The sequence below is a fragment of the Stigmatopora argus genome, unplaced genomic scaffold (assembly GCF_051989625.1).
Source record: "Stigmatopora argus isolate UIUO_Sarg unplaced genomic scaffold, RoL_Sarg_1.0 HiC_scaffold_94, whole genome shotgun sequence".
Lineage (NCBI taxonomy): Eukaryota > Metazoa > Chordata > Actinopteri > Syngnathiformes > Syngnathidae > Stigmatopora > Stigmatopora argus.
Window position 1 is genome coordinate 5759 of NW_027520108.1, and position 21742 is coordinate 27500.

The window sequence follows — 21742 nt, forward strand, 5'->3', positions numbered from 1 at the left end:
AATTCTGGGTGCATGTATTATACACCATTTGGTGTCAAAATAAACGCTCCAGTTTACCCAGGAAGAGTGTCCCAAATGCGGGTTGACTGTAATAGACCAACGTGCATGTATAAAAAGCATGTCGACTTCGTTCTGGGGCTTATTTTCACTCAGGAATAGTTTCTAAAATAAGGGGACCTTTATTAGAGTAGAGTGGGTGTGTAAAAAGCGTTTCTTTTCAGCCCAAAAGGTGTTTTTTAACCGGAAAAGTGCATAAGCTTACGGATTTTCAACGGTCGCAGTAATAAAGTTTGTCCACAGTGTGCAGAGTTTTTCAGGTTACATAGAGGCCCAGTGCGTCAAAGTCTGTATAAAAAAAGGAGGATATTTCGGTTCTGGTGGGTTATTTCACCGGAAAAAGTGCATAAATTCTGGGTGCATGTATTATTGACGATTTGGTATCAAAATAAATGCTCCAGGGAGGTCTGGTGCAAAAGTTTACCCAGGAAGAGTGTCCCAAATGCTGGTTGACTGTAATAGACCAACGTGCATGTATAAAAAGCATGTCGACTTCGTTCTGTGGGCTTATTTTCACTCGGGAATAGTTTCTAAAATAAGGGGACCTTTATTAGAGTAGAGTGGGTGTGTAAAAAGATTTTCTTTTCAGCCAGAAAGGTAATTTTAAACGCTAAAAGTGCATAGGCTTACGGGAGCTTAAACGGTCGCAGTACCACAGTTTTGTCCACAGTGTGGCAGAGTTCTGCGGATTCCATAGCGTCCCAGTGCGTACTGGTTTGTATAAAAAGTAGCCCAGTTCGGTTCTGGGGGGGTTATTTTCCCCGGAAAAAGTGCCTAAAATGTGGGTGCATGTATTATTGACAATTTTGTATAAAATTAGTCTTCCAGGGAGGTTCTGGGGGGATGTTAGGCAAGAAATAGTGTCCAAATTGGGGTAATTTTCGTTAAGAATAGTGGTTGCATTGGAACTGGTCTTGGGTGGTTCTGGTTGGTCCATTTAACCTGAATTTTTGTCTCATATGAGGGGAGATGTATATTGACCATTCTGTATAAAATAATCTTCCAGGGTGGTTGTGAAGTAAAGTTATGCCACAAACAATGTGCCTTATATGGGCACTTTTATGACAACGAGTGCTTGTGTTGGAACTGGTCCTGGGTGGTTCTGGTTGGTCCATTTACCCTGAATTTTTGTCTCATATGAGGGGAGATGTATATTGACCATTTTCTATAAAATAATCTTCCAGGGAGGTTCTGGGTGGATGTTAGGCAAGAAATAGTGCCCAAATTGGGGTAAATTGCGTCAAAAATAGTGGTTGTCTTGGAACTGGTCTTGGGTGGTTCTGGTTGGTCCATTTTCCCTGAATTTTTGTCTCATATGAGGGTAGATGTATATTGACCATTCTGTATAAAATAATCTTCCAGGGTGGTTGTGAAGTAAAGTTATGCCACAAACAATGTGCCTAATTTGGGCACTTTTATGACAACGAGTGCTTGTGTTGGAACTGGTCCTGAGCGGTTCTGGTTGGTCCATTTAGCCTGAATTTTTGTCTCATATGAGGGGAGATGTATATTGACCATTTTCTATAAAATAATCTTCCAGGGAGGTTCTGGGTGGATGTTAGGCAAGAATAAGTGCCCAAATTGGGGTAAATTGCGTCAAAAATAGTGGTTGTCTTGGAACTGGTCTTGGGTGGTTCTGGTTGGTCCATTTAACCTGAATTTTTGTCTCATATGAGGGGAGATGTATATTGACCATTCTGTATAAAATAATCTTCCAGGGTGGTTGTGAAGTAAAGTTATGCCACAAACAATGTGCCTAATTTGGGCACTTTTATGACAACGAGTGCTTGTATTGGAACTGGTCCTGAGCGGTTCTGGTTGGTCCATTTACCCTGAATTTTTGTCTCATATGAGGGGAGATGTATATTGACCATTTTCTATAAAATAATCTTCCAGGGAGGTTCTGGGTGGATGTTAGGCAAGAAATAGTGCCCAAATTGGGGTAAATTGCGTCAAAAATAGTGGTTGTCTTGGAACTGGTCTTGGGTGGTTCTGGTTGGTCCATTTTCCCTGAATTTTTGTCTCATATGAGGGGAGATGTATATTGACCATTCTGTATAAAATAATCTTCCAGGGTAGTTGTGAAGTAAAGTTATGCCTTAAACAGTGTGCCTAATTTGGGCACTTTTATGACAACGAGTGCTTGTGTTGGAACTGGTCCTGGGTGGTTCTGGTTGGTCTATTTAACCTGAATTTTTGTCTCATATGAGGGAGATGTATATTGACCATTTTCTATAAAATAATCTTCCAGGGAGGTTCTGGGGGGATGTTAGGCAAGAAATAGTGTCCAAATTGGGGTAATTTTCGTTAAAAATAGTGGTTGCATTGGAACTGGTCTTGGGTGGTTCTGGTTGGTCCATTTTCCCTGAATTTTTGACTCATATGAGGGGAGATGTATATTGACCATTCTGTATAAAATAATCTTCCAGGGTAGTTGTGAAGTAAAGTTATGCCACAAACAGTGTGCCTAATTTGGGCACTTTTATGACAACGAGTGCTTGTGTTGGAACTGGTCCTGAGTGGTTCTGGTTGGTCCATTTACCCTGAATTTTTGTCTCATATGAGGGGAGATGTATATTGACAATTCTGTATAAAATAATCTTCCAGGGAGGTTCTGGGTGGATGTTAGGCAAGAATAAGTGCCCAAATTGGGGTAAATTTCGTTAAAAATAGTGGTTGCATTGGAACTGGTCTTGGGTGGTTCTGGTTGGTCCATTTTCCCTGAATTTTTGTCTCATATGAGGGGAGATGTATATTGACCATTCTGTATAAAATAATCTTCCAGGGTAGTTGTGAAGTAAAGTTATGCCACAAACAATGTGCCTAATTTGGACACTTTTATGACAACGAGTGCTTGTGTTGGAACTGGTCCTGAGCGGTTCTGGTTGGTCCATTTAGCCTGAATTTTTGTCTCATATGAGGGTAGTTGTATATTGACCATTCTGTATAAAATAATCTTCCAGGGAGGTTCTGGGGGGATGTTAAGCCATAAATAGTGTCCAAATTGGGGTAAATTGCGTTAAAAATAGTGGTTGTCTTGGAACTGGTCTTGGGTGGTTCTGGTTGGTCCATTTTCCCTGAATTTTTGTCTCATATGAGGGTAGATGTATATTGACCATTCTGTATAAAATAATCTTCCAGGGTGGTTGTGAAGTAAAGTTATGCCACAAACAATGTGCCTAATTTGGGCACTTTTATGACAACGAGTGCTTGATTTGGAACTGGTCCTGAGCGGTTCTGGTTGGTCCATTTACCCTGAATTTTTGTCTCATATGAGGGAAGATGTATATTGACCATTTTCTATAAAATAATCTTCCAGGGATGTTCTGGGTGGATGTTAGGCAAGAATAAGTGCCCAAATTGGGGTAAATTTCGTTAAAAATAGTGGTTGCATTGGAACTGGTCTTGGGTGGTTCTGGTTGGTCCATTTAACCTGAATTTTTGTCTCATATGAGGGGAGATGTATATTGACCATTCTGTATAAAATAATCTTCCAGGGTGGTTGTGAAGTAAAGTTATGCCACAATCAATGTGCCTAATTTGGGCACTTTTATGACAACGAGTGCTTGTGTTGGAACTGGTCCTGAGTGGTTCTGGTTGGTCCATTTACCCTGAATTTTTGTCTCATATGAGGGGAGATGTATATTGACAATTTGGTATAAAATTAGTCTTCCAGGGATGTTCTGGGGGGATGTTAGGCAAGAATAAGTGCCCAAATTGGGGTAAATTGCGTTAAAAATAGTGGTTGCATTGGAACTGGTCTTGGGTGGTTCTGGTTGGTCCATTTTCCCTGAATTTTTGTCTCATATGAGGGTAGATGTATATTGACCATTCTGTATAAAATAATCTTCCAGGGTAGTTGTGAAGTAAAGTTATGCCACAAACAATGTGCCTAATTTGGACACTTTTATGACAACGAGTGCTTGTGTTGGAACTGGTCCTGAGCGGTTCTGGTTGGTCCATTTAGCCTGAATTTTTGTCTCATATGAGGGTAGTTGTATATTGACCATTCTGTATAAAATAATCTTCCAGGGAGGTTCTGGGGGGATGTTAAGCCATAAATAGTGTCCAAATTGGGGTAAATTGCGTTAAAAATAGTGGTTGTCTTGGAACTGGTCTTGGGTGGTTCTGGTTGGTCCATTTTCCCTGAATTTTTGTCTCATATGAGGGTAGATGTATATTGACCATTCTGTATAAAATAATCTTCCAGGGTGGTTGTGAAGTAAAGTTATGCCACAAACAATGTGCCTAATTTGGGCACTTTTATGACAACGAGTGCTTGATTTGGAACTGGTCCTGAGCGGTTCTGGTTGGTCCATTTACCCTGAATTTTTGTCTCATATGAGGGAAGATGTATATTGACCATTTTCTATAAAATAATCTTCCAGGGATGTTCTGGGTGGATGTTAGGCAAGAATAAGTGCCCAAATTGGGGTAAATTTCGTTAAAAATAGTGGTTGCATTGGAACTGGTCTTGGGTGGTTCTGGTTGGTCCATTTAACCTGAATTTTTGTCTCATATGAGGGGAGATGTATATTGACCATTCTGTATAAAATAATCTTCCAGGGTGGTTGTGAAGTAAAGTTATGCCACAATCAATGTGCCTAATTTGGGCACTTTTATGACAACGAGTGCTTGTGTTGGAACTGGTCCTGAGTGGTTCTGGTTGGTCTATTTACCCAGAATTGTGTCTCATTTGTGGGTAGATTTATAATTGACAATTTGGTATAAAATTAGTCTTCCAGGGATGTTCTGGGGGGATGTTAAGCCATAAATAGTGTCCAAATTGGGGTAAATTGCGTTAAAATAGTGGTTGCATTGGAACTGGTCTTGGGTGGTTCTGGTTGGTCCATTTAACCTGAATTTTTGTCTCATATGAGGGTAGATGTATATTGACCATTCTGTATAAAATAATCTTCCAGGGTGGTTGTGAAGTAAAGTTATGCCACAATCAATGTGCCTATAATGGGCACTTTTATGACAACGAGTGCTTGTATTGGAACTGGTCCTGAGTGGTTCTGGTTGGTCTATTTACCCAGGAATTGTGTCTCATTTGTGGGTAGATGTATAATTCACAATTTTGTGTAAAATTAGTCTTTCCAGGGCCGTCCTGGGGTGATGTTTAGCCAGAAATAGTGTCCCAATTACGGGCACTTGTATTAGAGCAGTGCAGGTCGGTTCGGGGGTCAATTTCACCCCGGAAAAGCTTCCCAAAAAACGGTCACTTGTATAACAAACGAGGATATAACTGATAAGTTACACTTTACCCTTAATTTGAGCTCAACTACCCGTGAAATGACTCTCTTGTGCTGGAACGGTATTTTGACGTAAGACCTCCGTTTGTCCGCGAGACGGCAGAAATGAGTCCGGCCAACCGGGACTATTGTTTCAAAGTAATCAAGCGGGTACTAGGAGTTTCCCTCTCCGAGAAAAGCCACTCTCCATCGGGCAAGTTTCGAGTCGTAATACCAAAGTTTTACAAAAGTGTGTAAAAACTGTCACAATGCCCAGATAAGTGTTCCAAAAGCCGGGGAAAGATATTTAGAGTCATCGGGGGGTACAGTTGGGAAAAAAGTTGAACGTGGCTAAAAACGGTCTTCGTGCCCAGAATGGTGTTCCAAATGCTGGGTAATTGCATGGGGTGTCATCTGTGAAAAAGTTGGAAAAATGTTAAAAATGGTCGAAAATGGTTAAAATGTGCACAAAACTGTTCAAAATGATGTTTAAATTTACCAGGAGTCATTTGTTAAAAAGTTGAAAAAATGTCAAAAATTGTCGAAAATGCTTAAAATGTGCACAAAACTGTTCAAAATGATTTTTAAAACTATCAGGAGTCATTTGATAAAAAGTTGGGAAAATGTCAAAAATGGTCGAAAATGGTTAAATTGTGCATAAAAGTGTTAGAAATGAAGTTTAAAACTACCAGGAGTCATTTTTTAAAAAGTTGGAAAAATGTCAAAAATGGTCGAAAATTGTTAAAATGTGCATAAAACTGTTAGAAATGAAGTTTAAAAGTACCACGAGTCATTTTTTAAAAAGTTGGAAAAATGTCAAAAATGGTCGAAAATGTTTAAAATGCCCCCAAAACAGGTCCAAATCATGGGGGAAATTTCCAGGAATCATCGGTGGAAAAACCTGGAAGTCTGTCCAAAGGGGTTGAAAATGGTTAAAATGCCCAGAGAAAGTGTCCAAATCTCGGATAAAAATTCCAGCAATCATCGGTGGAAAAACCTGGAAGTCTGTCCAAAGGGGTTGAAAATGGTTAAAATGCCCAGAGAAAGTGTCCAAATCTCGGATAAAAATTCCAGCAATCATCGGTGGAAAAACCTGGAAGTCTGTCCAAAGGGGTTGAAAATGGTTAAAATGCCCAGAGAAAGTGTCCAAATCTCGGATAAAAATTCCAGCAATCATCGGTGGAAAAACCTGGAAGTCTGTCCAAAGGGGTTGAAAATGGTTAAAATGCCCAGAGAAAGTGTCCAAATCTCGGATAAAAATTCCAGCAATCATCGGTAGAAAAACCTGGAAGTCTGTCCAAAGGGGTTGAAAATGGTTAAAATGCCCAGAGAAAGTGTCCAAATCTCGGATAAAAATTCCAGCAATCATCGGTGGAAAAACCTGAAGTCTGTCCAAAGGGTTGAAAATGGTTAAAATGCCCAGAGAAAGTGTCCAAATCTCGGATAAAAATTCCAGCAATCATCGGTGGAAAAAGCTGGAAGTCTGTCCAAAGGGGTTGAAAATGGTTAAAATGCCCAGAGAAAGTGTCCAAATCTCGGATAAAAATTCCAGCAATCATCGGTGGAAAAAGCTGGAAGTCAGTCCAAAGGGGTTGAACATGGTTAAAATGCCCAGAGATAGTGTCCAAATCTCGGATTAAATTTTTCAAAATGATCGGTTGGGTCTACCCTATGTTCGAAACTGGGTCTACCCCATGCTCGAAACTGGGTCTACCCCATAATATAACTTGGGTCTACCAGGAGAGCGAATTTGGGTCTACCAATGTTAGGGGGATATAACTCACCTACTCGTGCAAAATCCGGTGGTCTGCAGAAACCCTTCGGCAAGTATATAGGGAGAGGAAATGTTTGAAAGTGAGCTCCAGGCTGCGAACCGACCCTGACCTCTCCCGGGGTCCAGGTGGATCACCTAATGTTCGGACAACGTTGGCAAAGTGTTGGGATGTCCGTGGGTGGTTCTCCTGATTTTTTACGAATTTTTTTCTAAGTCCTGCGGACTTAGAAAAATTTTCGGAAAATTTAAGCGGATTTTTTCTAAGTGTGAAGGGGCTTAGAAAAATCCATATCCGCTCATGTGTCACTATTCTCGGACATGCACTGTGAAAAAGACCGTTGATGTGTGTGGTGCTCACACTTTGAAAAATTTCTGGAGCTCGAAATTTCAGCGGGGCGTCAGCCAACCCGTATCCGCCCATGGAGCACTATTCTCGGATAGGCTCGAGGGAAAACCCCGCCGATTTTTGTGGTGCTCAAAAATCAAAAATTTCATGGAGCTCAGAATTCAGCGGGGGGTCAGCCAGCCCAATCCGCTCATGTGTCACTATCCTCGGACAAGCACTGTGAAAAACACCGTTGAAGTGTGTGGAGCTCGGACTTAGAAAAATTTCTGGAGGTCAGAAATTCAGCGGGGCATCAGCCAGCTCAATCCGCTCATGTGTCACTATCCTCGGACATGCACTGTGAAAAACACCGTTAATGTGTGTGGAGCTCGGACTTAGAAAAATTTCTGGAGGTCAGAAATTCAGCGGGGCATCAGCCAGCTCAATCCGCTCATGTGTCACTATCCTCGGACAAGCACTGTGAAAAACACCGTTGATGTGTGTGGAGCTCGGACTTAGAAAAATTTCTGGAGGTCAGAAATTCAGCGGGGCATCAGCCAGCTCAATCCGCTCATGTGTCACTATCCTCGGACAAGCACTGTGAAAAACACCGTTGAAGTGTGTGGAGCTCGGACTTGGAAAAATTTCTGGAGCTCAGAAATTCAGCGGGGCATCAGCCAACCCAATCCGCTCATGTGTCACTATCTTCGGATATGCACTGTGAAAAACACCGTTGATGTTTGTGGAGCTCGGACTTAGAAAAATTTCTGGAGGTCAGAAATCAGCGGGGCATCAGCCAGCTATATCCGCTCATGTGTCACTATCCTCGGACAAGCACTGTGAAAAACACCGTTGAAGTGTGTGGAGCTCGACTTAGAAAAATTTCTGGAGGTCAGAAATTCAGCGGGGCATCAGCCAACCCAATCCGCTCATGTGTCACTATCCTCGGACAAGCACTGTGAAAAACACCGTTGATGTGTGTGGAGCTCGGACTTAGAAAAATTTCTGGAGCTCAGAAATTCAGCGGGGCATCAGCCAGCTCAATCCGCTCATGTGTCACTATCCTCGGACAAGCACTGTGAAAAACACCGTTGATGTGTGTGGAGCTCGGACTTAGAAAAATTTCTGGAGCTCAGAAATTCAGCGGGGCATCAGCCAGCTCAATCCGCTCATGTGTCACTATCCTCGGACAAGCACTGTGAAAAACACCGTTGATGTGTGTGGAGCTCGGACTTAGAAAAATTTCTGGAGGTCAGAAATTCAGCGGGGCATCCGCCAGCCCAATCCGCTCATGTGTCACTATCCTCGGACATGCACTGTGAAAAAGACCGTTGAAGTGTGTGGTGCTCACACTTAGAAAAATTTCTGGAGCTCAGAAATTCAGCGGGGGTCAGCCAGCCCAATCCGCTCATGTGTCACTATCCTCGGACATGCACTGTGAAAAAGACCGTTGAAGTGTGTGGTGCTCACACTTAGAAAAATTTCTGGAGCTCAGAAATTCAGCGGGGCATCAGCCAACCCAATCCGCTCATGTGTCACTATCCTCGGACATGCACTGTGAAAAACACCGTTGACGTGTGTGGAGCTCGGACTTAGAAAAATTTCTGGAGCTCAGAAATTCAGCGGGGCATCAGCCAGCTCAATCCGCTCATGTGTCACTATCCTCGGACATGCACTGTGAAAAACACCGTTGACGTGTGTGGAGCTCGGACTTAGAAAAATTTCTGGAGCTCAGAAATTCAGCGGGGCATCAGCCTGCTCAATCCGCTCATGTGTCACTATCCTCGGACATGCACTGTGAAAAACACCGTTGATGTGTGTGGAGCTCGGACTTAGAAAAATTTCTGGAGGTCAGAAATTCAGCGGGGCATCAGCCAACCCAATCCGCTCATGTGTCACTATCCTCGGACATGCACTGTGAAAAACACCGTTGAAGTGTGTGGAGCTCGGACTTAGAAAAATTTCTGGAGGTCAGAAATTCAGCGGGGCATCAGCCAGCTCAATCCGCTCATGTGTCACTATCCTCGGACAGGCACTGTGAAAAACACCGTTGAAGTGTGTGGAGCTCGGACTTAGAAAAATTTCTGGAGGTCAGAAATTCAGCGGGGCATCAGCCAGCTCAATCCGCTCATGTGTCACTATCCTCGGACATGCACTGTGAAAAACACCGTTGAAGTGTGTGGAGCTCGGACTTAGAAAAATTTCTGGAGCTCAGAAATTCAGCGGGAGGTCGTCCAACCCAGTCCGCTCACGGTGCACTATTCTCGGATTGACTCGGGGCGAACCCCCGCCGATTTTAAAAGTGCTGAAACTCGAAAAATATACGGAGCTCGACGATGAAACCTGGTATCTGTCGATAATATCCGCCCACGAAGCACTATTCCCGGGGAGAAATCCCTCCGATGCCCGTGAAGACCGGTGGGATATGATTTGCCTACTTGTGCAAAATCCGGTGGTCTGCAAAAAGCCTTCGGCAAGTATATAGGGAGAGGAAATTTTTGAATGTGAGCTCCGGGCTGCGAACCGACCCTGACCTCTCCCGGGGTCCAGGTAGATCACCCTATGTTCGGACAACGTTGGCAAGGTGTTGGGGTGTCCGAGGGTGGTCCTCCTGATTTTTAACGATTTTTTTTCTAAGTCCTGCGGGACTTAGAAAAATTTTCGGAAAATTTAAGCGGATTTTTTCTAAGTGTGAAGGGGCTTAGAAAATCCATATCCGCTCGTGTGTCACTATCCTCGGATAAGCTCGTGATAAGACCCGGCAGATGTGTGTGGTGCTCACACTTGGAAAAATTTCTGGAGCTCGAAATTTCAGCGGGGCAAAACAAACCCATATCCGCCCTTGTGAGCCTATCGTCGGATAGGCTCGAGGGAAACACCGTTGATGTGTGTGGTGCTCACACTTTGAAAAATTTCTGGAGCTCGGGAACTCAGCGGGGGCTTCAGCAACCCATATCCGCTCATGTGTCACTATCCTCGGACATGCACTGTGAAAAACACCGTTGATGTGTGTGGAGCTCGGACTTAGAAAAATTTCTGGAGCTCAGAAATTCAGCGGGGCATCAGCCAGCTCAATCCGCTCATGTGTCACTATCCTCGGACATGCACTGTGAAAAAGACCGTTGAAGTGTGTGGTGCTCACACTTAGAAAAATTTCTGGAGCTCAGAAATTCAGCGGGGCATCAGCCAGCTCAATCCGCTCATGTGTCACTATCCTCGGACATGCACTGTGAAAAACACCGTTGATGTGTGTGGAGCTCGGACTTAGAAAAATTTCTGGAGCTCAGAAATTCAGCGGGGCATCAGCCAGCTCAATCCGCTCATGTGTCACTATCCTCGGACATGCACTGTGAAAAAGCCCGTTGAAGTGTGTGGTGCTCACACTTAGAAAAAATTTCTGGAGCTCAGAAATTCAGCGGGGCATCAGCCAGCTCAATCCGCTCATGTGTCACTATCCTCGGACAAGCACTGTGAAAAACACCGTTGATGTGTATGGAGCTCGGACTTAGAAAAATTTCTGGAGCTCAGAAATTCAGCGGGGCATCAGCCAGCTCAATCCGCTCATGTGTCACTATCCTCGGACAAGCACTGTGAAAAACACCGTTGATGTGTGTGGAGCTCGGACTTAGAAAAATTTCTGGAGGTCAGAAATTCAGCGGGGCATCAGCCAGCTCAATCCGCTCATGTGTCACTATCCTCGGACATGCACTGTGAAAAACACCGTTGATGTGTGTGGAGCTCGGACTTAGAAAAATTTCTGGAGCTCAGAAATTCAGCGGGGCATCAGCCAACCCAATCCGCTCATGTGTCACTATCCTCGGACATGCACTGTGAAAAACACCGTTAATGTGTGTGGAGCTCGGACTTAGAAAAATTTCTGGAGCTCAGAAATTCAGCGGGGCATCAGCCAACCCAATCCGCTCATGTGTCACTATCCTCGGACATGCACTGTGAAAAACACCGTTGATGTGTGTGGAGCTCGGACTTAGAAAAATTTCTGGAGCTCAGAAATTCAGCGGGGCATCAGCCAACCCAATCCGCTCATGTGTCACTATCCTCGGACATGCACTGTGAAAAACACCGTTGATGTGTGTGGAGCTCGGACTTAGAAAAATTTCTGGAGGTCAGAAATTCAGCGGGGCATCAGCCAACCCAATCCGCTCATGTGTCACTATCCTCGGACATGCACTGTGAAAAACACCGTTGAAGTGTGTGGAGCTCGGACTTAGAAAAATTTCTGGAGGTCAGAAATTCAGCGGGGCATCAGCCAGCTCAATCCGCTCATGTGTCACTATCCTCGGACAGGCACTGTGAAAAACACCGTTGAAGTGTGTGGAGCTCGGACTTAGAAAAATTTCTGGAGGTCAGAAATTCAGCGGGGCATCAGCCAGCTCAATCCGCTCATGTGTCACTATCCTCGGACAAGCACTGTGAAAAACACCGTTGATGTGTGTGGAGCTCGGACTTAGAAAATTTCTGGAGCTCAGAAATTCAGCGGGGCATCAGCCAACCCAATCCGCTCATGTGTCACTATCCTCGGACATGCACTGTGAAAAACACCGTTGAAGTGTGTGGAGCTCGGACTTAGAAAAATTTCTGGAGCTCAGAAATTCAGCGGGGCATCAGCCAGCTCAATCCGCTCATGTGTCACTATCTTCGGATATGCACTGTGAAAAACACCGTTGATGTGTGTGGAGCTCGGACTTAGAAAAATTTCTGGAGCTCAGAAATTCAGCGGGGCATCAGCCAGCTCAATCCGCTCATGTGTCACTATCCTCGGACAGGCACTGTGAAAAACACCGTTGAAGTGTGTGGAGCTCGGACTTAGAAAAATTTCTGGAGGTCAGAAATTCAGCGGGGCATCAGCCAGCTCAATCCGCTCATGTGTCACTATCCTCGGACAAGCACTGTGAAAAACACCGTTGATGTGTGTGGAGCTCGGACTTAGAAAAATTTCTGGAGCTCAGAAATTCAGCGGGGCATCAGCCAACCCAATCCGCTCATGTGTCACTATCCTCGGACATGCACTGTGAAAAACACCGTTGAAGTGTGTGGAGCTCGGACTTAGAAAAATTTCTGGAGCTCAGAAATTCAGCGGGGCATCAGCCAGCTCAATCCGCTCATGTGTCACTATCTTCGGATATGCACTGTGAAAAACACCGTTGATGTGTGTGGAGCTCGGACTTAGAAAAATTTCTGGAGCTCAGAAATTCAGCGGGGCATCAGCCAACCCAATCCGCTCATGTGTCACTATCCTCGGACATGCACTGTGAAAAACACCGTTGAAGTGTGTGGGGCTCGGACTTAGAAAAATTTCTGGAGCTCAGAAATTCAGCGGGGCATCAGCCAGCTCAATCCGCTCATGTGTCACTATCCTCGGACATGCACTGTGAAAAACACCGTTGATGTGTGTGGAGCTCGGACTTAGAAAAATTTCTGGAGCTCAGAAATTCAGCGGGGCATCAGCCAGCTCAATCCGCTCATGTGTCACTATCCTCGGACAAGCACTGTGAAAAACACCGTTGAAGTGTGTGGAGCTCGGACTTAGAAAAATTTCTGGAGGTCAGAAATTCAGCGGGGCATCAGCCAGCTCAATCCGCTCATGTGTCACTATCCTCGGACAAGCACTGTGAAAAACACCGTTGATGTGTGTGGAGCTCGGACTTAGAAAAATTTCTGGAGCTCAGAAATTCAGCGGGGCATCAGCCAGCTCAATCCGCTCATGTGTCACTATCTTCGGATATGCACTGTGAAAAACACCGTTGATGTGTGTGGAGCTCGGACTTAGAAAAATTTCTGGAGCTCAGAAATTCAGCGGGGCATCAGCCAACCCAATCCGCTCATGTGTCACTATCCTCGGACATGCACTGTGAAAAACACCGTTGAAGTGTGTGGGGCTCGGACTTAGAAAAATTTCTGGAGCTCAGAAATTCAGCGGGGCATCAGCCAACCCAATCCGCTCATGTGTCACTATCCTCGGACATGCACTGTGAAAAACACCGTTGATGTGTGTGGAGCTCGGACTTAGAAAAATTTCTGGAGCTCAGAAATTCAGCGGGGCATCAGCCAGCTCAATCCGCTCATGTGTCACTATCCTCGGACAGGCACTGTGAAAAACACCGTTGAAGTGTGTGGAGCTCGGACTTAGAAAAATTTCTGGAGGTCAGAAATTCAGCGGGGCATCAGCCAGCTCAATCCGCTCATGTGTCCACTATCCTCGGACATGCACTGTGAAAAACACCGTTGAAGTGTGTGGAGCTCGGACTTAGAAAAATTTCTGGAGCTCAGAAATTCAGCGGGAGGTCGTCCAACCCAGTCCGCTCACGGTGCACTATTCTCGGATTGACTCGGGGCGAACCCCCGCCGATTTTAAAAGTGCTGAAACTCGAAAAATATACGGAGCTCGACGATGAACCTGGTATCTGTCGATAATATCCGCCCACGAAGCACTATTCCCGGGGAGAAATCCCTCCGATGCCCGTGAAGACCGGTGGATATGATTTGCCTACTTGTGCAAAATCCGGTGGTCTGCAAAAAGCCTTCGGCAAGTATATAGGGAGAGGAAATTTTTGAATGTGAGCTCCGGGCTGCGAACCGACCCTGACCTCTCCCGGGGTCCAGGTAGATCACCCTATGTTCGGACAACGTTGGCAAGGTGTTGGGGTGTCCGAGGGTGGTCCTCCTGATTTTTAACGATTTTTTTTCTAAGTCCTGCGGGACTTAGAAAAATTTTCGGAAAATTTAAGCGGATTTTTTCTAAGTGTGAAGGGGCTTAGAAAAATCCATATCCGCTCGTGTGTCACTATCCTCGGATAAGCTCGTGATAAGACCCGGCAGATGTGTGTGGTGCTCACACTTGGAAAAATTTCTGGAGCTCGAAATTTCAGCGGGGCAAAACAAACCCATATCCGCCCTTGTGAGCCTATCGTCGGATAGGCTCGAGGGAAACACCGTTGATGTGTGTGGTGCTCACACTTTGAAAAATTTCTGGAGCTCGGGAACTCAGCGGGGGCTTCAGCAACCCATATCCGCTCATGTGTCACTATCCTCGGACATGCACTGTGAAAAACACCGTTGATGTGTGTGGAGCTCGGACTTAGAAAAATTTCTGGAGCTCAGAAATTCAGCGGGGCATCAGCCAGCTCAATCCGCTCATGTGTCACTATCCTCGGACATGCACTGTGAAAAAGACCGTTGAAGTGTGTGGTGCTCACACTTAGAAAAATTTCTGGAGCTCAGAAATTCAGCGGGGCATCAGCCAGCTCAATCCGCTCATGTGTCACTATCCTCGGACATGCACTGTGAAAAACACCGTTGATGTGTGTGGAGCTCGGACTTAGAAAAATTTCTGGAGCTCAGAAATTCAGCGGGGCATCAGCCAGCTCAATCCGCTCATGTGTCACTATCCTCGGACATGCACTGTGAAAAAGCCCGTTGAAGTGTGTGGTGCTCACACTTAGAAAAATTTCTGGAGCTCAGAAATTCAGCGGGGCATCAGCCAGCTCAATCCGCTCATGTGTCACTATCCTCGGACAAGCACTGTGAAAAACACCGTTGATGTGTATGGAGCTCGGACTTAGAAAAATTTCTGGAGCTCAGAAATTCAGCGGGGCATCAGCCAGCTCAATCCGCTCATGTGTCACTATCCTCGGACAAGCACTGTGAAAAACACCGTTGATGTGTGTGGAGCTCGGACTTAGAAAAATTTCTGGAGGTCAGAAATTCAGCGGGGCATCAGCCAGCTCAATCCGCTCATGTGTCACTATCCTCGGACATGCACTGTGAAAAACACCGTTGATGTGTGTGGAGCTCGGACTTAGAAAAATTTCTGGAGGTCAGAAATTCAGCGGGGCATCAGCCAGCTCAATCCGCTCATGTGTCACTATCCTCGGACATGCACTGTGAAAAACACCGTTGATGTGTGTGGAGCTCGGACTTAGAAAAATTTCTGGAGCTCAGAAATTCAGCGGGGCATCAGCCAACCCAATCCGCTCATGTGTCACTATCCTCGGACATGCACTGTGAAAAACACCGTTAATGTGTGTGGAGCTCGGACTTAGAAAAATTTCTGGAGCTCAGAAATTCAGCGGGGCATCAGCCAACCCAATCCGCTCATGTGTCACTATCCTCGGACATGCACTGTGAAAAACACCGTTGATGTGTGTGGAGCTCGGACTTAGAAAAATTTCTGGAGCTCAGAAATTCAGCGGGGCATCAGCCAGCTCAATCCGCTCATGTGTCACTATCCTCGGACATGCACTGTGAAAAAGACCGTTGAAGTGTGTGGTGCTCACACTTAGAAAAATTTCTGGAGCTCAGAAATTCAGCGGGGCATCAGCCAGCTCAATCCGCTCATGTGTCACTATCCTCGGACATGCACTGTGAAAAACACCGTTGAAGTGTGTGGTGCTCACACTTAGAAAAATTTCTGGAGGTCAGAAATTCAGCGGGGCATCAGCCAGCTCAATCCGCTCATGTGTCACTATCTTCGGATATGCACTGTGAAAAAGACCGTTGAAGTGTGTGGTGCTCACACTTAGAAAAAATTCTGGAGGTCAGAAATTCAGCGGGGCATCAGCCAGCTCAATCCGCTCATGTGTCACTATCCTCGGACATGCACTGTGAAAAAGCCCGTTGAAGTGTGTGGTGCTCACACTTAGAAAAAAATCTGGAGCTCAGGCTTTCAGCGAGACATTACAAACCCATATCCGCCCTTGTGAGCCTATCGTCGGATAAGGCTCGAGGGAAACACCGTTGATGTGTGTGGTGCTCACACTTAGAAAAAATTCTGGAGCTCAGGATTTCAGCGGGGCATCAGCCAACCCAATCCGCTCACGGTGCACTATTCTCGGATCGACTCGGGGCGAACCCCCGCCGAATTTCAAAGTGCCGAAACTCGAAAAATATATGGAGCTCGACGATGAAACCTGATATCTGTCGATAATATCCGCCCAAGAAGCACTATTCCCGGGGAGAAAGTCCTCAGATGCCCGTGAAGACCGGTGGGATATAATTTGCCTACTCGTGCAAAATCCGGTGGCCTGCAAAAAGCCTTCGGCAAGTATATAGGGAGAGGAAATTTTTGAAGGTGAGCTCCGGGCTGCGAACCGACCCTAACCTCTCCCGGGGTCCAGGTAGATCACCCTATGTTCGGACAACGTTGGCAAGGTGTTGGGGTGTCCGAGGGTGGTCCTCCTGATTTTTAACGATTTTTTTTCTAAGTCCTACGGGACTTAGAAAAATTTTCGTGTTTTTTAAGCGGATTTTTTCTAAGTGTGAAGGGGCTTAGAAAAATCCATATCCGCTCGTGTGTCACTATCCTCGGATAAGCTCGTGATAAGACCCCGCAGATGTGTGTGGTGCTCACACTTGGAAAAATTTCTGGAGCTCGAAATTTCAGCGGGGCATAACAAACCCATATCCGCCCTTGTGAGCCTATCGTCGGATAGGCTCGAGGGAAACACCGTTGATGTGTGTGGTGCTCACACTTGCGAGGCTTTGGCAACCCATATCCGCTCATGTGAGCCTATCTTCGGATAGGCTCGGGGGAAAAGACCGTTGATGTGTGTGGTGCTCACACTTAGAAAAATTTCTGGAGGTCAGAAATTCAGCGGAGCATCAGCTTGCTCAATCCGCCCATGTGTCACTATCCTCGGACAGGCATGTTGGAAAACACCGTTGATGTGTGTGGTGCTCACACTTAGAAAAATTTCTGGAGCTCGGGAACTCAGCGGGGGCTTCAGCAACCCATATCCGCTCATGTGAGCCTATCTTCGGATATGCTCGGTGGAAAAGACCGTTGATGTGTGTGGTGCTCACACTTAGAAAAATTTCTGGAGCTCAGAAATTCAGCGGAGGCATCAGCCAGCTCAATCCGCTCATGTGTCACTATCCTCGGACATGCACCGTGAAAAAGACCGTTGATGTGTGTGGTGCTCACACTTAGAAAAAATTCTGGAGCTCGGGAACTCAGCGGGAGCTTCAGCAACCCATATCCGCTCATGTGAGCCTATCTTCGGATAGGCTCAGGGGAAAAGACCGTTGATGTGTGTGGTGCTCACACTTAGAAAAATTTCTGGAGCTCGGGAACTCAGCGGGAGCTTCAGCAACCCATATCCGCTCATGTGAGCCTATCTTCGGATAGGCTCGGGGGAAAAGACCGTTGATGTGTGTGGTGCTCACACTTAGAAAAATTTCTGGAGCTCGGGAACTCAGCGGGAGCTTCAGCAACCCATATCCGCTCATGTGAGCCTATCTTCGGATAGGCTCGGGGGAAAAGACCGTTGATGTGTGTGGTGCTCACACTTAGAAAAATTTCTGGAGCTCGGGAACTCAGCGGGAGCTTCAGCAACCCATATCCGCTCATGTGAGCATATCCTCGGATAGGCTCGGGGAAAAACCCCGCCGAAGTGTGTGGTGCTCACACTTAGAAAAATTTCTGGAGCTCAGGATTTCAGCGGGGCATCAGCCGACCCAATCCGCTCATGTGTCACTATCCTCGGACAGGCATGTTGGAAAACACCGTTGATGTGTGTGGTGCTCACACTTAGAAAAATTTCTGGAGCTCAGGATTTCAGCGAGACATTACAAACCCATATCCGCCCTTGTGAGCCTATCGTCGGATAGGCTCGAGGGAAACACCGTTGATGTGTGTGGTGCTCACACTTAGAAAAAATTCTGGAGCTCAGAATTTCAGCGGGGCAAAACAAACCCATATCCGCCCTTGTGAGCCTATCGTCGGATAGGCTCGAGGGAAACACCGTTGATGTGTGTGGTGCTCACACTTAGAAAAAATTCTGGAGCTCAGGATTTCAGCGGGGCATCAGCCGACCCAATCCGCTCACGTGTCACTATCCTCGGATAGGCATGTTGGAAAACACCGTTGATGTGTGTGGTGCTCACACTTAGAAAAAATTTGAGAAAAATCTCTGGAGCTCAGGATTTCAGCGAGCAATTCCAAACCCATATCCGCTCATGTGAGCCTATCCTCGGATAGGCTCGGGGAAAAACCCCGCCGAAATGTGTGGTGCTCACACTTAGAAAAATTTCTGGAGGTCAGAAATTCAGCGGGGCATCAGCCAGCCCAATCCGCTCATGTGTCACTATCCTCGGACATGCACTGTGAAAAAGACCGTTGAAGTGTGTGGTGCTCACACTTAGAAAAATTTCTGGAGCTCAGGTTTTCAGCGGGGCATCAGCCGACCCAATCCGCTCATGTGTCACTATCCTCGGACAGGCATGTTGGAAAACCCCGTTGATGTGTGTGGTGCTCACACTTAGAAAAATTTTCTGAGAAAAATCTCTGGAGCTCAGGATTTCAGCGAGCCATTCCAAACCCATATCCGCTCATGTGAGCCTATCCTCGGATAGGCTCGGGGAAAAACCCCGCCGAAGTGTGTGGTGCTCACACTTAGAAAAATTTCTGGAGGTCAGAAATTCAGCGGGGCATCAGCCAGCCCAATCCGCTCATGTGTCACTATCCTCGGACATGCACTGTGAAAAAGACCGTTGAAGTGTGTGGTGCTCACACTTAGAAAAATTTCTGGAGCTCAGGTTTTCAGCGGGGCATCAGCCAACCCAATCCGCTCATGTGTCACTATCCTCGGATAGGCATGTTGGAAAACACCGTTGATGTGTGTGGTGCTCACACTTAGAAAAATTTCTGGAGCTCAGGCTTTCAGCGAGGCAATACAAACCCATATCCGCCCTCGTGAGCCTATCCTCGGATAGGCTCGAGGGAAAACACCGTTGATGTGTGTGGTGCTCACACTTAGAAAAATTTTCAGAGAAAAATCTCTGGAGCTCGTGATTTTCAGCGAGCCATTACAAACCCATATCCGCTCATGTGAGCCTATCCTCGGATAGGCTCGAGGAAAAACCCCGCTGATTTTTATGGTGCTCGCATGATTTGGGTCTACCAGGGCATTCACGTGGGTCTACCCCATGCTCGAAACTGGGTCTACCCCATAATATAACTTGGGTCTACCAGGAGAGCGAATTTGGGTCTACCAAATGTAAGGGGATATAACTCACCTACTCATGCAAAATCCGGTGGTCTGCAGAAACCCTTCGGCAAGATTATAGGGAGAGAAAAATTTTGAATGTGAGCTCCAGGCTGCGAACCGACCCTCCGCTCTCCCGGGGTCCAGGTAGATCACCCTATGTTCGGACAACGTTTGCAAGGTGTTGGGGTGTCCGAGGGTGGTCCTCCTGATTTTAACGAATTTTTTCTAAGTGTGAAGGGACTTAGAAAATTTTCGACAAGTGAGAGTGGCGAACTCACTAAGGCGGTCGTAACCGTCTACACCAGTCCGACGATGGTGTGCTATTCAGGGATAACTGATAACACGGGGTGGGTCCTGACCCGGAACAGGCACTCGGACTTAGAAAAATTTTGACAAGTGAGAGTGGCGAACTCACTAAGGCGGTCGTAACCGTCTACACCAGTCCGACGATGGTGTGCTATTCAGGGATAACTGATAACACGGGGTGGGTCCTGACCCGGAACAGGCACACGGACTTAGAAAAATTTTGACAAGTGAGAATGGCGAACTCACTAAGGCGGTCGTAACCGTCTACACCAATCCGACAATGGTGTGCTATTCAGGGATAAATGATAACACGGGGTGGGTCCTGACCCGGAACAGGCACACGGACTTAGAAAAAATTTGACAAGTGAGAGTGGTGAACTCACTAAGGCGGTCGTAACCGTCTACACCAATCCGACAATGGTGTGCTATTCAGGGATAAATGATAACACGGGGTGGGTCCTGACCCGGAACAGGCACACGGACTTAGAAAAATTTTGACAAGTGAGAGTGGCGAACTCACTAAGGCGGTCGTAACCGTCTACACCAATCCGACAATGGTGTGTTATTCAGGGATAAATGATAACACGGGGTGGGTCCTGACCCGGAACAGGCACACGGACTTAGAAAAATTTTGACTAGTGAGAGTGGTTAACTCACTAAGGCGGTCGTAACCGTCTACACCAATCCGACAATGGTGTGTTATTCAGGGATAAATGATAACACGGGGTGGGTCCTGACCCGGAACAGGCACACGGACTTAGAAAAATTTTGACAAGTGAGAGTGGCGAACTCACTAAGGCGGTCGTAACCGTCTACACCAATCCGACAATGGTGTGCTATTCAGGGATAAATGATAACACGGGGTGGGTCCTGACCCGGAACAGGCACACGGACTTAGAAAAATTTTGACAAGTGAGAGTGGCGAACTCACTAAGGCGGTCGTAACCGTCTACACCAATCCGACAATGGTGTGCTATTCAGGGATAAATGATAACACGGGGTGGGTCCTGACCCGGAACAGGCACACGGACTTAGAAAAATTTTGACAAGTGAGAGTGGCGAACTCACTAAGGCGGTCGTAACCGTCTACACCAATCCGACAATGGTGTGTTATTCAGGGATAAATGATAACACGGGGTGGGTCCTGACCCGGAACAGGCACACGGACTTGGACATGGAACTGAGCTGGGAACTAAGCTGGGAACTGGCGGAATCATAAACGAAATTTGGTGGAGTCTGACATGGAACGGAGCTTGGGAACTGGCGAAATCGAACGAGGTGGGACCTGACCTAGCAACAGGCACAAGGACTTGGACATGGAACTGAGCTGGGAACTAAGCTGGGAACTGGCGGAATCATAAACGAAATTTGGTGGAGTCTGACATGGAACGGAGCTTGGGAACTGGCGAAATCGAACGAGGTGGGACCTGACCTAGCAACAGGCACAAGGACTTGGACATGGAACTGAGCTGGGAACTAAGCTGGGAACTGGCGGAATCATAAACGAAATTTGGTGGAGTCTGACATGGAACGGAGCTTGGGAACTGGCGAAATCGAACGAGGTGGGACCTGACCTAGCAACAGGCACAAGGACTTGGACATGGAACTGAGCTGGGAACTAAGCTGGGAACTGGCGGAATCGAACTTTGATGGGTCGGGGAAATAACATATTTCGAACCCCACCCATCTCCCCATTACCCTTTCCCCACTGACCGATTGGCAAACAAGACCCGCCTCAGGAGGGCTCACGCCGGCCCGGCTTATAACGCCGGTGCTCGGGCGACTGGGTTCCTTCGCCCTGCGGGTTCGACTAAGGGCTTGCGACACGAATCTTCCCTAGGGGGGGCATTTGCCAGGGGTCGAAGTCGCTACCCTGAACCGTTTCAGCGAGACCGAGACGCCCCGTCTGACTCAGCGGTCCTACCTCGGAGCCCGCCGCCGCACCCGACGGCCCTTGTAGGGACGACCCGGACGGCGTGCGGGATTCACTCCGGCGAACATTTCTTTCTCAGGCAAACCAATCTCCTTTCGAGGAAAGAGT